This window comes from Drosophila tropicalis, unplaced genomic scaffold (genome assembly GCF_018151085.1).
Source record: "Drosophila tropicalis isolate 14030-0801.00 unplaced genomic scaffold, ASM1815108v1 contig_694, whole genome shotgun sequence".
Taxonomy (NCBI): Eukaryota; Metazoa; Arthropoda; class Insecta; order Diptera; family Drosophilidae; genus Drosophila; species Drosophila tropicalis.
In genome coordinates, this window is record NW_027173176.1 from 2,422,913 (window position 1) to 2,439,728 (window position 16,816).

General features: G+C 35.8%; 1 protein-coding gene across 1 annotated transcript in view; it reads right to left on the minus strand.

Moving 5' to 3' along the window:
- Positions 1–14,228, minus strand: part of app (Palmitoyltransferase app) — a 71,599-nt gene extending 57,371 nt beyond the window's left edge. Inside the window, 1 exon segment of the mRNA XM_068292318.1 lies at positions 13,969–14,228. The gene's annotated coding sequence lies outside the window, so the exon portion shown is untranslated.
- Between the last annotated feature and the right edge of the window lie 2,588 nt (positions 14,229–16,816).

Sequence of the window (16,816 nt, forward strand, 5' to 3'; positions counted from 1 at the left end):
GTGTTTGAAAGGAGGCGTGTCTGGTGCAACAACATGCAATGCTAAAAGCCATAGCCGTGCCGCACGCCATCAACGGGCCGAGCATCAAGTCAAAGGGATCAGGGCAGGGAAGGAAGTGAGTTCACGCCAAATCTGCAGCTACTTTTATTTAAAAGTTGAAAAGTTGCAACCTGCTACAGATTTTGAAACGGCACACGCATCCAGAATAAGCCAAAAATAATAATAATAATAACGAGAGCTAGAGGCAACTCCTTCCTATACTCGTGTTTGCCATATAGTTTGCCTGTTTGCCGACTTTTTAGCTAACTTTTGCCAAAGCGAGTGAACTTTGCCCGTGTGGTAATTCTGTAGGGAATAGTAGTAGGAGGCCTTGAAAGAGACTGAAGAGGGAGGAGGAGGCGGAGGCGAAAGTTGAAAGTTGTAAGCAGCTCAGAGTAGATGCAGCAGGTGAAGAAGATTACGAAATGTTGTGCTGAAAACTATTAAAGTCTATGGGCTTAACAACAACTGCCAAAGTGGCAAAAGGTAAAATGATTTTTGATCCACACACATAGAGATAAGGAAAGAAAGAGGGAGAAGCATCCAGACAACTGCATAAAATGATCATAAGTTCAACAAATCGATTATAAATAATAAATCTCTCACTCTCTCAAAGTCCCTCACTCACTCTCTCTCTCTCTCTAAAATCAAAAGCAGTGCCAAGTCCGAGCAGAATGTCTGCGGCTGCACGAATCACTAAAATTTTGAACAAAAGTTAAACTTCCGTTTCCTGATGCCACTGCTGCTGCCACTTCTGCTGCCAGCGGAAGTAAGTAAAGCTTTTCAACATTAAAAATATGTAAAGCACCACGAGAAACGACAGCGACAAAAACACAAAAAATAGTATAATTTTGGTAGATAAATAAGATAAATAAGACCTCTCTCGAACTCTACATATCCTGCATATATGTAAAAATCAAAAATGTCTTCCAAAAATTAAATATACTATAATATATATTGATACTTTAGTGATCCTCTACCTGCTCTACTATTATTATTTTGTATATTCAGTGGATCTAGAGGGCTTAACCTTAATTAAAGTTACCTTTTATCCCACCAAGTTTATTTTTAAATGTAGTTAAACTGCAGCTCAAAAGGCAAATGAAAATGGTAATGAGTTATTTTACCTTAAAGGCAATCAATATGCTTGTCTAATCTACAGAATACAGGGTATGAGAGAAAAAAATACGCGAAAAAATGGCGGAAAATTGTGCAAAAATACTTATAACAACGGCTGCCTACCATCACACACACAGGAAGCAGCAGCAAGAGAATAAGACAGAAAAAGAACAAGTAGGGGAAGAAAGGGGGGTTGGAAGCTCCCTTTCCTCATGTAGATAAGCCGCATGAACTTGCCAGAGGGCTGTACCTCTTGTCTTCCGGCTTTCACCTCACGGCAACTGAGGCAAGAGGCAAAGTGGTTAAAAATATTCGCAAAGAATATTCAAAATATGAGCTCAAAAAAACTAGGAAAATGCTGACAAGCAACAAGAATATGATATGTAGCATACTTAGGGGAGCCAGGCAAGTCACGTGCCATGGCACCTGGGCACCTATATAGCACCTGACATCAATGGTGTTGGTCACCACCGCCAGCACCACGCAACAACAATAACAGAAAAATTTTGAATAATAAAAAAAAACAGAAAACAAACTTTTTTTTTTTTTAATTTGTTGACTGTGGCGTCAGATGGCCCATTATATATTCCTCATAATATTTGCATATCATTTGTAGCCAAGTCTGAAACTGGAATAGGAATATGCGTTTAAATAAAGCAAATTTAAAATTATTTGCAACATGTCAAGCAATAGAAATCAGTTGAAAATTGAAGTTGAAACTTGACTTGGGCTTCCAAACAGCTAACCATACACACACCCACAGCAATGCACACACCCATACGCACAACACTTCTCAGACAAAACCAAAAGCTGAGCTGCGCAAACAAATGAGAAAGCAAAAGCATTTGTCAGTCAAAGACTGGATTGGTGAGAGAAAAATAGAAGGAATAGAAAACAGAAAAAGAAAAAAATATCAAAGAAGTTAAATTCGGCTATGCCGAAGTTTATATACCCTTGCAGTCCTTGACAATAATAATTTCACATGTTCAAAATTTGTTTTCTGCAACTCAATTCATTAATATACAAACAAAACAATTTTACTCTTCATACTATGTACAATTTGTTCTTCTTCTTCCCTCATTCCCTAAGCAAAGCAACGCACGCATACACATACAGTTTATGTAGCGTTGCGTCTGTGTGTGTATGCATGTGCTCTGTTGATTTGATGATGACGTAGTAGGCAGCAAGCAGAGCTGCCGGCAGCGATTGAACCGATTTATAAAGACTGTAACTTGTGTTCTATTTATCCGATCAGGGTCAAATTTTGGGATCTGAGATTTTATATCAAATTCTATTATATTGGTGAATTTCATGGGGATACTCCAATTTTTGCAAAAATTTTTGTTCCAGAGCTATATGATATAGTAGTCCGATCCCAAAGATTTTCATACTTTATCTCACCCGGGTAAAAAAAAAGCTCCCAAAAAAAATTTCATCCCGATAGCTCTTAAGATGGCTGAGTAAAACGCGTACGCACCGACGGACAGACGGACAGACGGACAGACGGACAGACGGACATGGCTATATCGACTTAGCTTCTCATGCTGATCAAGAATATATATACTTTATGGGGTCGGAAACGTCTCCTTCTGTGCGTTACAAACATCTGACCAATTTTATAATACCCTCTGCAAGGGTATAAAAACAAAAACCAAGTGCATTTGCAAAAGCAAAAGCAAATCGTCGAGAAAGATTTAATCAAACAAACAAGCAGGCCAAAGTTAAACTCGATGAGTGCTGGAAAGAGGGGTTCGGGGACTCGGGCAAGGGGACGGACGGACAAATGGATGCCGGGCAACAGTCTCTTGTTCATAAAGCCAAAGATATACACACTCTCGGCAATAGACAGAGGAAAAAGTAGAAGGAGGTGAAAGATGACAAAAAAGGAACTGCTGAACAAAAGCTGCAAACGTGACAAAATTAGTGAACAATGGCCCGCAAAATGCGGATGAGGTGGACGACGAGCAGCAGCAGCAGCAGCAACTATATAAAAAAGTGGGGGGCAGAGAAGTAGAAAAAACCTTATGAACTCTCGACCAAAGCCATCAGCAGGATGTGATTCTTAGCCACAGATACTACACACAACGACTAAATGTGGTCAACGTTGGCGACGAACAAAAGAATATAAAACGACAATGACGATGAGAAGAGATTGACGCCGCCGAAGACGTCGACATACAAGTCATGGTATTGATATATTATTTCAATACGACCAGAAGCACACCTTCTATCATCAATCGTTTAAAACATAACCGAAAGTAATTAGATAATAAAAAAAAAAAAAAAAATTTTTCTAAGCAATTTTTGAAATTCAACGTAATAATCAGACAACTTGGAGAGTCCAATTAGACATTAGATCCTAGGCTTACACTATAAATCAATAAACTATTCAAATCTTTTAATCTAAACCAGTTTTGTGATTCTTTTGGTGAACGTCTTTTTTATACATTCCAGTTTAAGTATGCTATTATTAGATTTAAATCATTCTATTTTCATTTTACTGAAGTCGTTTTTCAATTAAGAATTGTCCTTACGAGTTCAGTTCTTTCATTCTAAAACCAAGCTAGAAAAACGAAAATATTTTGACCATACATTTCAATCGAAAGCATTCAAATACTCCAATCGTATTGAGAAAGGACTTAGGTTTCACACAAATTGAGTCATCATGTTTCTTCTTTGTTTTCATTTTTTGAAAAACAAAAAGTTAAGGTCTTATAAGCCCCTTGATACCGTAGTCAAAAAAAGAAAAAAGTATCGAATATAAAAATCAAAACAAGAAAAAAAAAAACAAGCGACATTGAGCGTTACCGAGCAGCAAACAAAAGAGACCTAGCCGAAATGCAAACATAATAGCCAGGCTCAAATCCATCTATACAAATGACTCACACATAGTTGGCCACCACACACACACACACTGAGATAGAGAGAGAGATAGATGCAGTATTAGTATTTACTAGACACTTTGCGGTGATTGACGTTCCAGCCCAGCTGTCAAACTGGCCATGGGCAATTTGTTCTATAACAAATTGAAAGCGAAACGAATTGAACAAAACTAAAAAGAAAAGTAGCAAAAAGAAATAAAATAAAATATTGGATATATACATACATATATAAAGGGAAAGAAACGAAAAGTAAGCAAGCAGCAAACCGACCGAAGCTAAAGGCAAACGTTTGACCTTTGATGGCTCAATCGAAAGTCGCAAATATTTACCCAATGCCTTGAAGGGAAAGTTAAAGGTGCCTGTGGCACAACTAAATGGACTAAAGGAAAACTATCATCATCACCAGCTAAAGCGAGCTAGAATGAACTTGGGCAGGAATAGCAACAGCGACAGCAGCGGCAGAAGAGACTGCAGGCCAAATGCATACCAGTGTAAGCATTCCGGAATGAAAATGTTTGTCAGGCCAAAGTTGAGACTGCTAGAAAAATGAGGCAGAAAAAAAAGTAGCAAAAAAAAGGGAAAAGGAAAATGGTTGGCATAGCGCAAAAGTTACACGACAACAGAGAAAGAGAGTCAAAAAAAAAAAAAAAGGAAAAACAAAATCACAACACTAGAAAAATAGTTGGACAAAACTTTTAAGTAACATCAGGAGAGGTAAAGTTCAGGTGATGTGACAGAAATATGTCACGACATTGTGCCACCAAACGAGAGAGACAGAGAGAGGGAGAGAAAAGCAGCAATTTACTTATATATATATATATAGATAGAAAAAGATGAACAAGAAGAAGGAAGACAGAGCGACATGAACTGTGGGAATAAGACTAGAAATATTTCAGGCACGCACACAACGCCGACGAAATATGCATTAGAAAATGTCATAACATAAATTTAATAAACCAAAGCAGCAACAGCAGCAACCAACATAGGAATAGCAAACAGGAGCAGCCAATCTTGCCGGCTTTGACGTGCAAGCGTTTCTACGGATTTGTCCACTAAGCCACTAAGGCACAAAAAATATTGCGTATACGCAACGTTATTTCATCGTCTTTAAATCTAGCTGACTTGGCTGTCGTTCTCTTTTTTGCACTCATTTCGGCATATGTTTTATGATGTAGCCTTATAGATTTCACATAGCCACACATTTGTCTTGCTTATCATATGGTGGCCTCCTCCAACACCAACTCGCCCTGCCTTACATACCATCTCACTACGTACATATGGCCCACTGTAATCACTCATGTTGTTTATATGTATGTATGTATATGTATATGAATGATTGGGTAGATAGTACGTAAAGCTGTGCTGCAATGTTTAACGTTAACTGCCTGCTTGCTGCTCTCTTCATTTGTGTGCTAATATGCGTATGCGTGTGTGTGTGTGTTTGTGTTTCTGCATAATTTCGTATAATATGTATGAGAAAGCAGCCATTTATGACAGCTAATAGATATTTAATCGTATGATGCCCCGCCTCCTATTCTCGCACTTGGCATTATATTGCAAGTGCCGCTACCTATGTCTATTGCTGCTGCTATGTGTGAGCTGTGCGTCAAGTGCCTGATATGAGATTAGATTAGATTTATCGCATATGTAAACATAGTGAGTAGGAGAGAATGGTTTGATGCCCATGGACGTTACAACACCGTGGTTTATCCCCTATTTACGACGAAACAAGTAAAAAGTGGTCCATATATTGAAAACTGAAATATTCAGACTCAAATTAACATTTAACTAGAGTTTAACAACTAACGTAAGATAAAATTATATGAAATTAGTTGGTTTTAATAATTTACATTTAAAATATTCAAATTCAATTACTTTGATTAATCGTAAACAATCGTAAGAATATTAAGAAACTAGTATGTGTTGAATTTGATATATTTGCAAAGTTAAGTAAAAGTTGTTAGCCAACTTTTCAATTTAAATCCCATGAATGGCACACCTATGGATCCCACTCGATAGATAAGAAATAATTATACTTTCGTGACATTCATAAATGTTTTTATTTTATTAAATATTGAAACAAAGCCACACAAGTTCATATTTCTTATCAGAATACTCTATATATATATATTGCATGTTCAAATTATGATGAAAAGCTTTGAGCTACCTGAATTCCCCATGCAATAATTGGTTATCAAAAAGGTATCAGAAATATGTAAAATATTCACATATCTAACAATTTGCGTATTGAAAGTAGATATTCGATAAGAACTGTTATCGCTTGAGAGATGTTTGAAATAGATTTAGCTATTAAAGGCATTTACGACAGTTTAACAGCCTTTCTGGTCATCTCTCGGACACACGAAATCAAGCTGAATTTATATCATTCAAGTTGCGTAGATGCTCGTAGTTGTATGAACTTTTTGCTAACAAATGACATTGGGGAAAGGCGAGAGCCACAGCAAAAATGCATTTAATTAAAAAGCGTCTCAAAATGATAAAAAACAAAAAAAAAAAAACACACACACACACACCATACGAAACAAAGTACTAAAATAAGAGCAAAAGAAACTGACAGAAAAAGAGTGAGCGAAACAGACAGAGAGAGAGAAAAAGAGAGACAGCGAGAAGAAGCGAAAAGTATTTCAATTAAATAATAATATTAAAAAAAAAGACAGCACACAAACTGCGGGTATCCAGCAAGGCCAACAGAAAAAGCATGCACAACTTTTGGTGTGTGTTTTTTTTTATTTGTTTTATTATTATTTTTTTGGTTTTTCCTATCGATTGTAATAAAAGCAAAGTCACACAAAGAGGCTGCAAGAGAGGTAGAAAGAGAAAGGAGAAAAGATAAAAACGTATAGAAAGAGAGAGAGAGAGAGAGACAGAGAAAATGGAAATCTAATCAACAAATTGTTTAAATAACAACCAAAACACGAACCACAATTATGGGGGATGGAAAGAAAGCAAAGGCAATGCGAGGGCGGTAGAGTGCGGTCAATGCAATGTATTTTATGATACGAGAAAGGCGGAGAGAGAAAATACTTGCCCCTAGGCTGAAGGCGTGTTGATGTAGTGTGTCTTTTAGTATTATTAAGATATCTCACTTAGTCAGAGAGACGCTTTGCCGACGGCACTGAACATAAAGGACATAAAGACAGGTTGATCAATTGGCAATTTGACTGAAAAAATGTTTGCTCCTTCTTACAGCAAAAAAACAAAAAAAAAGAAATATCATAAAAAAATGCGACAAATGCAAACAATGAGTGAAGAGAAAAGAAAAAAAGCTACCATCAAGATGCGAAAATGCAAAAATATGCAAACCAAACCATAGCGAGACCAGAACAGGCATACATACAGGCAGAGAGACAGACAGACAGACAGATAGACAGTTAGACATTTATTCTGTCTGGAAATCAATCGCAGATAGAGCAGCAGCAATCGACATGCGAATTTTTGTGCAAATTGAAACACGCTTGTGATACGTGCTGGCAAATAAAATATGTAACTACTAGACATACAAACATTTAGGAGAGGGTAAGAGGAACTACACTGGCATAATGGACATAAGGGATCGAATAAAGAGGAAAACAGGGGAGGGAAAAGTAGAGCGTAGAGCAAACAAAAGAAAGAGCCAACAAACAAATCTGCTACTGCTGCCAGTGGTAAATACGCAATGCCCTCTCAGTATGCCATAAAGTATGCAATGGTATTTTGTTCTTCTTTTCTTTTTGAAAGAGAGCAAACGCCAGGAGAGAGATACCAGCCCAAAACCAAAACTAAACGCAACCAAAGTAAGCCAAATCGAACGAAATCAATTCGAACGATGCCGCCGCTAAAGCGTTCGCCTGACCAACTGACCTGTTCCTCTTCTTTTCTCACTATATTTCGACCATTGCACACTGCTTTTCTGTCATACAAAAAAAGGTCCTGGAAAAACAAAACTAATCTCGAAACTAACAAAGTTACTAGACTTTTTTATGGTCATGGATTTATTGGGAAAATTTTAAATATTTAACTTCATAATACATACAAACTAAACAAATTTCAAACGAATTAACAATAACCGTGTGCCTCCTGCAAATGAGTTTAGCTACGATTTATATTTCTAAAAATCTCTTAAATGAAAATATTCTAACTGCGAGGCTTATGGTTGGGCTTAGGGGTGAAAATACTTAATAATAATGATAAGAAGAAGCATGAAGTATAAGTAATTGAAACTGAAAACTAAGACAACTAAATAACAAAAACTATCCAAGTCGATTTGAAAGAACTTTCGATATTTGTCCAAACATAGTAGACAATAGATCAGATCAGTACTGATATGGATTATAACTTTCAAAAGCAGTTACGCCCATTCCAGATAAAAAAAAAAGGGGAATGGTTTTGTTTCATTCTGTAGATATAAAAACAACAAGTTGAACAATTTACGGTGAGCCAACCATACAAAAGGTAAAAGAACTATTCAATATTTTAAAAGTAATCTGTTTTGAAAACTTTTATTCTTTTCTGATGCCTTGTTATCAATTGAAAGTAAGAGCCTCTTGGCAGCTTGGTTTATCCAACTGAGTTATAATGCTCAGTGTGCGTTTGGAATGCGATAAGAGAAGAACAATTGCCTGGTCTCGGCACAGAATGTGGTACAACAGCGATTGAGTGACGAGGTAGGTGGGTGGTGGTGGTCGTGGGTAGGGAGAGTGGTGGTGCAACCCATTTTGATCGACCTCTGAATAGTCCATGGCTAGTGATTCATTCATTTTCTAGCCATGGCTCGGCTGGTCACTTAGTCAGTCTGGCAATTTGGTCGTTCGTCCGTCAGTCAGTAAGTCAGTCCGTCAGTTAGTTCGTCATTCAGGTAGGTTGTTCGTCTGTCGTCAGTTTGGTCAGTTTTTTAGGGGTCTGTCGCAATGTTCGAGCCGCATTGCCATGGCCATGCATCACGGTGGCAGCCAACGAACCAACCAATTTAAGCCAAGTGGTGCGCACATAAAAAAATCTCCCCAGAAGCACCCTACAAATTTTGTTTTCAGCTTCATTTTATTCCGGTATTTTTTAACCCACAAAAGTGAAGAGGAGAGTGGGTAGAAAGTCGAGAGGGTAAAATAACAACCAATTTATTTGGCTACGTTGCAAATTGTTACTCAGTTCGCATTCGATCATCATCATCATCATCGATATAACCATCACCATCTTCATCATCTACATCATGGTCGACGTCGTCGTCGTCTCAGTCGTCATCATCAAAAATCGTTGATTGCAACAAAACAAATTGCATTTTAAGAAGATTACTGGTCGAACCGTCTGTTCCTAGAATGAATAGTTGGTTCGACCTCTGGCTCGGCATTCATCTACTCTGCCCACTCTATGGAGAAACCTGAGAAATGTGTGTGTGTGTGTGAGTGTGGGTAAGTTATTAATAAATCATGACGCATTAGTATTGGTTTCTCAAACAGGAAAAAAATGGTACTGCATCCTTTTTTTCCTAGAGGATTTCCCCTTTTTTTTTTTACTTTGTAGAAAATTGGCAAACGTCAATCCCTTTACTAATATGTGTAAGTGTGTGTGTGTGTGTGTGTGGATAGAAAAGCAAGCGGCAAAAGATTCATTATTTTTCACCCTCAGATAGGTGAGAGTTTTTAAATCAGTTTTAGCCACAACACAAAGCTGAAAATCTTACTGAGTTTTCAATTGTAGGTATAAACTACACTAAAGAATAATGCAAAAATATATCATATCGAAACTAATTCCCAACCAAATATATATGGATTTTAAAGAAAATCACTAAAACAGAATTTAAATTTTAACCTTTTTGATCCGCTTTCATATAAATACATACGTATGTGTATTTGACAAAGTTCTCGCTTGATGTAATATCTTTTAAGCGACTGAGCCATGACGACTTAAATTGATTTGGATAACCCACTGTTAGAAAGTAAGTGAAAGAATAAAAAAAGAAAACGAAGGCAAAACCAAAGTTTTGTGTTTTTGTCCTTTTATATTGACAAGTTTTTACCTCATTTGAAATGATTAAATCAATGCCATCATTGTTTTATGTCGGGCAACCAATTGTAAAACTTTTTTGTCCTCTGACTTTAGGAACTGTGCGGTGTCCTTGCCCCACCTGGCGTTGTGGTGAGGCATCGAAGAGTACTCAACAACAGCAACAACAACAACAACAAGAACAGCAACAACAGCAAACGAATTCCCAATGTGGCTATAAAAAAGCATTTGGAAAATGATATGCGCTAAAACTGTTTACAAGCGCACGCCCGGGACTGAGTGACGGCTAATAAAAACAGATGCCCCACGGCTAAAGAAACAACATATACAGACAGTCAAACAGAAATCGAGACAGAGTCGACCCGCCAAAACGACCAATAAAAACAAAAACCAAAAAAAAGAGGAAAAGAACGGGACAGAAATTGTAAAAAACACACACACACGGACAAAAATGCATAATTCAAGCCCTAAAAACAAAGCTTAGCAAACGCAAAAAAAAAAAAGGAGCGAGCCAACACAGCGAAGGCAGTCAAGTCACGTCATGACACGGCAGCAGGACAGGGATTTTCCCCATGACTCATTGCGTACTAAATAAAAGAAAAACCTCCACACCCCCAAAAATAAAAAACAACAGCTTGAAAACGAATTTTTCACACCCTCTCGAGTTTTACAAGCTTTATTAAAATATAAAAAAAGGCAAAACAAAAATTCTCCCACATAACTATTCCAGCGAATCGAAACTTATACAGTCTTCTTATTTACCCACTGATCGATTAGATTAACAGATCCAAACTAATGAAACTAAATGGGAATATTAGTTTTAAATTAAAAAACAATATAAATTTTTGATTCGAAAAACAAATTTGCTAAAAGATTGGTAAATTGGAGAATAATTGAAGATATTTCATTTTGTTCCCAAACTTTTACTGAAAATGTATATACCTCAATTGTAACGACAATGGTTTCGATTGGAGTTTACAAAGTAGACTGAGACAGGGGGGAGAGAGAGAGATAGAGGAAAAAGGAACAAGAAGCAAGCAGGTAAGTAAAGGTCAGGTCAGCCAACCTACTTAGGCCAACCCTTAGAATTAGCCTTAACGTTTTTATGGCCAAGACGAGGCTCAACTCAACTTAGCTTAGCTCAGTTCAGGGCATAAAGTTGGTAAATAAATGTAAATAAATTGCAAAATAAATGCAATGCGAGCTGACACACACAAGCACACACTTACGCACACGTAAACACAAACACACACTTACACAAACAGTTCGTATGTGGCCTAGTTGTGGACAACCAACCACCAACGCGGCGTATTAGTAATGTAATTTGATTTGATTTTTATGCCTCTCTGCGTAGGGAGCATTGCGGGGTTGGGTGAATGGATGGACAGATGGAAGGGGTAAAAAGATTTAACTGGATTTTGATGTCCGGCTAATGGCGTTAAACGCACGTACATGAAATTATCTCGGCAGTTGCAATGCTAATTGGAACATGTGATTAACTTTAATTGCAATAGATAAAAACACAAGAGTCACCGCGCCATCCCTCGCGCGGTCCCTTCTCACTCTCTCTCTCGTTAAAGAGGGACACATCATGAATACTAACTAAAATATATACAAACACTAGATCTAAGCGGCTTTTGTCATGCAAATTTTATGGCGGGTCATAGGTCAACTTAAAAAATTCACAAGTCAAATATGTATAAACACAAAATTTTCAACAGCCACTTTGCACTTGGCCAGATTAAATATTAGGCAGACTGGGAGTAAAGGAGAGAGAAAAAGGGAAATTTAGTTTAAGGGAAAAATATTTATACCATAAACTAAATGTGAAATATATTGAGAACGTTTCTAGTATAAATGTATTTCTGGCTTTGAATTTATATAAATTTCTATTTTTATTTACAATTGAAGCATATTTCAAATTTATTTTTGTCTAAAGAAATTTTTGTCTAAATTTGTGCAATCAATTTTATTTGATTGCACAGATATACATATATATATATATATAAACTAAAAATAACAAACAAAAAAGAGCAAAGAGCGTTAGAGGGAGAGAAAGAGACGGAATGAAAATACCTCTGACCTGCACTCGACACTCAATAGCCTCGATTGACACTCAAATGTCTATCTGCATGTGTGTATGGAGTATGTGTGTTCTTGCAAATTGAAACTAATTAAAGTCGAGTAATGGATATCTCCATATATATACATATATACATATATGTATGTACACATTTCTGATTGGTTGACCACCACACGGCGGCTGCTGCAGCTTTTCCTGTCTCTTTTCACAATCAAATTTCCCCCTTCCCACTGACTTTTTAAGCGGTTTTGATTAATTGCATTGCAATTAAAAAGTAAATTTAATTTAATAAAGAAGAAGAAAAAAAGAAGAAAACCAATGCAATTTCAAATAGCAAAAACCAATAATAAAAACAAAGTTATTTCACTGGGAACTTTATTATTATATTGAGTGATTTATTATTGTTTAATGAGGCAACGAACGACACAGTTCTGTGAACTTTGTGAAGGGACTCTTTATATTTCACGCCCCCGAAATGTAATAAGGTTAACATTAACAAAAAATATGTAATGTTAATTTGCTAATAAAAAAAAAAAAAAAACAGGACCTCAGAAAAGTTTGTTATTTTTAACGTGTGAACAAAACGCGAAAGCCATAGACAATGTTTGTGTTTGATTCTTGCCTTTAACTGAACTACAGCGAAAAATATAAACAATTTCAAGTTTTAAATTTAAACTCATTAGTTATGCAAGTAAAATTACATTGAGAGTGACCAAAAGGAATAAATTTTTAAATTTAAATGCCCATCTAAATAATGATTTTCACATAGCATTTGGCAATTTCTTCAAGTTTCGGAAATTGTCTTATATTATTATCAAATTGTCTGAACGAAATATACATAAGTCTATAAAACAATTCGAAACTTCAATGAGCAGATTTTTGGTTAAAGATACAGTTTCCCATTTACATAATATAAAGGTACGTACATATGTACATATGTACATACCTACATATGTACATACCTACATATGTATACATACATATGTATAAAATTTAAATTTTGCGTTCGTCATTTACGGAGTAAATATATTCGGCCGATATCAGCAAATGTGAAATGTTCATAAAGATACAACGCATGGTAAACAATTGATAAAGTATCTATAACATTTTTTATTAAGTGTAGATAAACGAAATTGTAGTATGTACTTTATTTTGAGGCTATAAAGAATTATATGTACATATGTATGTATGTATGTATGTATGATGTGGGTGATTCTCCTTAGCACACGCTATGCAGAAGACAAACTTAAGATAATGATAATTTTAATATATGAATCAAGCCATCGCCATTGTTGTCTGTTAAGTTCTTCTGAATTGGAGATTAACAATTTGCTAATAACTTATTAAGTGTCAACCCAATTGTTTTGTGGTTATAATAAATAAATCTATTGAGTCACTGTGTGAGAAACTTTCATTTTCAATTTTCTTATCGTTGAGCATTTTGTTGAAATATTTTTGCCTCTTGTCAGAATTTGTCCTATTGACATCAGCAATTAGCGTTTTTAATATTTTATGAAGAGTAAATAATTAACACAACGATGCCAATAGTGATCAAAGTAGGGCATATTGGGGAGATACAGATAGAGATAAAGATGAATATAGAGATAGAGAGAGAGAGAGAGAGACTGATCTCAAATGGAAGATGTTGTGGGTGCAAGTGGGAGATCGACCGCAGAGTGTATTACGAAAGACCAGCCAACAGACCCCACTGCGGGAAGGTCGGTCTACACACACATACACACAGACACACACACATGGTGTGGTGGTGTATGTAGGCACGTATGCATAATGATACAGAGAAGATGAAATATACATACATATAATAAATAAAATTCGATCACTTACCAGCAATCAAGAAACAGTTAAACGCTTTCAGCTTCAGCACCAGCGGCGGCAACAACAACAATGGCAGTGACAGAGGCAGCGGCTGGGACAACAATAACATCAACAACATTGACCTCAAAACACTTTTCGATCATCTCGAGAGACAATTTCAATTCGATTCATAGATTGAAAATTCATCGATTTTTTCAGTTCAGGTTGTTTCTTTTGTTTTCTAGAAATTTTTAATAAATGTTTTTTACGACTTGCACTTTATTTTTTTCCCTGCTTATTGTTTTTAATATTCGGGCTAGTGGCAGCAGCAGCAGAATAAAGGTAATAACAATTAAAATTAAAATTAAGTTATCACATTTAATAGTCAGTAGAAATAAATGCTTAAATTTAAGGTGTAAAATGAGGTAATTTCTCGATCTTTTTTTTTTTTTTTTTTTTTTGGTTTGTCTAAGCACAAAGGCAAAAGCGACAGCAACAACAACAATAATCCAGTCAGTGACTAGCGTAGAAAACAAAAACAACCATTTAGTTAAGTCAAACTGGTTTTCTGTCTTTTGATAACACAAAACGAACGAGGGAGAAGCAAAAAAAGCAACAGAGAGCGAGGGAGATGGAGAATAAGATTGAACGAATGGAAGAGCGTAAGAAAGAGAGAAAGAATTAAATATTAAAAAAGAAGAAAAAAAAACCGGAAAACAACAACAAAAGTCAAAATCTGAGTCAAGAAAGCGAAAAGCACTAACAAACCTAACTGTAGTTGATTAGAGGGGAAAAGTTTAAAGGAAGAGCACATCGTCGCCTTGGATTTGGAACTCTTTCCAGACATGAAGAATATTTTCCTTTACCATTTTTATTGATATATGTAAAAGGTGCATTAGAATATTAAAAAGCAATCTATCCAATATTATTGAAAAGTTCGAGCTACTATTTCGCTTATCAACCTCTGTTTCATAGTTGACATTTAAGTCTAGCCATGCAAGAATGTTGTGTGTTAACTTAAAATATATTAAAAGCAAAATGTTAAGTGTCAAAAAATAGGCACGTAAAATTTCCACCAGATGTTGCTTAAACTAAAATTCTCAATTCAATGTGATATCCGTCGGTACATACAAAATTTACGTATATTTTTACATATTCAAGTAGAAACTATGCTCTCTCCAAACTGAGTACATTCAGTGATTGCTTGATGTTGGTTTTATCGCTCCATTGATTTCACTTAGGAATAGTTTTACTTTTGAAAAGAAAGAACTAAAAATTGATTGAGGAAATGCACAAAATACACCCAAAAAATGAATTAAGCAACATTTGAAGCCATAATTTCCACAACAATCCATATATACATATGTACATACATATGTATGTAAAAATTGAAGTATTTAGTCCACAATTGGAAAATTTTAGATCGAATCTCATAACAATTTTGAACTTACGTAGTAAGCAGCGAAAAATTGAATTCTGTTTCTATCTTTTACGACATTTTTTGCTTGACTAAAAAGTGATTAAAAGTTAAGCACTAATAAGGATACGTGACAAGTCCGTATGAGCAGGGGAGGGAAGATTTGGATCCTAGCTACTTGAAAATCATTGATCCGATTATTCCTTTTTGGGCTTAATACATTCATTAACAGGGTCATTGGAGATTTTTCGGCAATGTCAGCTATAAACTACAAAATATTTGGAAACATCTTTTGAAATTATAGAATTTAGAAACTGAGCCCTCCTCATGTTTTTTTTTTGAGTATGTGTGTGTGTGTGTGTGTGTGTGGGTTTGTTTTTTATATACATATGTACATAGTATGTAAGTATTGTATGAATTAATGTAAAAATGTTTCATTGGCATCCAGTCACGACGCTTTGCGTGCAATGACACGGCGCCTCCGCCACCGCCGTAGCTGCTGCATCCATAGACATTGCCGTTGCAAACACAAAAACAAAACCAAACACAATTAAAAAGCAAAAAATCTCTCACTCACACTCAGAGAGAGCAAGAGAGCCAAGAATAATCATAAGAAGCAACAAAACAACAAAAAAAATGAAAACAGAAGCACAAAAAGCACATGGAACACAACACTATACGAAAAAAAAGAGAATTTAAACGTGGTTTGTGGTTGCCAATCCAATTAAAAATAGTTGAAGAAATTAATTTTTAAGCCCTTCGCTCTCTGCCTTCGTCCCACCACCTGCCAAATATCAACTGTTTAGTTGCTGTTGTGGGGTGGGGTATGGAGAAGATGAACTAACTAACTATTATTGACCATTTGTAAAAGATATTTTTAAAATCTTGGCGTCATCACGGTGTCTCTGCTGCCGCCGCATTGACACAATTTGCACTCTCTCGCTCTGGCCTCTGGGTGTCTCTCTCTTCCTGCCTCGCTTTTTATCTTTCTTTCATTTACTTTTTATATTGTGTTGTTTTGCCTTTGCTTTTGTTTTGTTTCTTGTGTGTGTGTGTGCGCGTTGTTATTTTCTTTTTTAGATTCAAAATGTACACAAATACTTTTTTGTTTAGGTAATATTAATAACAACAGAAACAATAATAATAATAACACCAAAACACGTTGGCAAAAGCAAATGCAAACACAAAAACAACTAACAACACAAACCCACACAGACATAGCACACTCATAAGTCACACACACGTCGGCAGTTTTTTTTTTTTGTTTTGTATTTTCTTTTGCTTTGTTGTATTTTTTGTAAATTACTCAGACTAGCGGCAACAACAAAAGTTTATCTCAACTTTTTACATTTATTTCTAAATTTTTCCAAAAAATATGTGCAAGCATGTATAAAAACAACACAAAAATCATATGCATAATAAGCAAAAACAGCAAAATAAAAAAAAAAAAACATATTACAA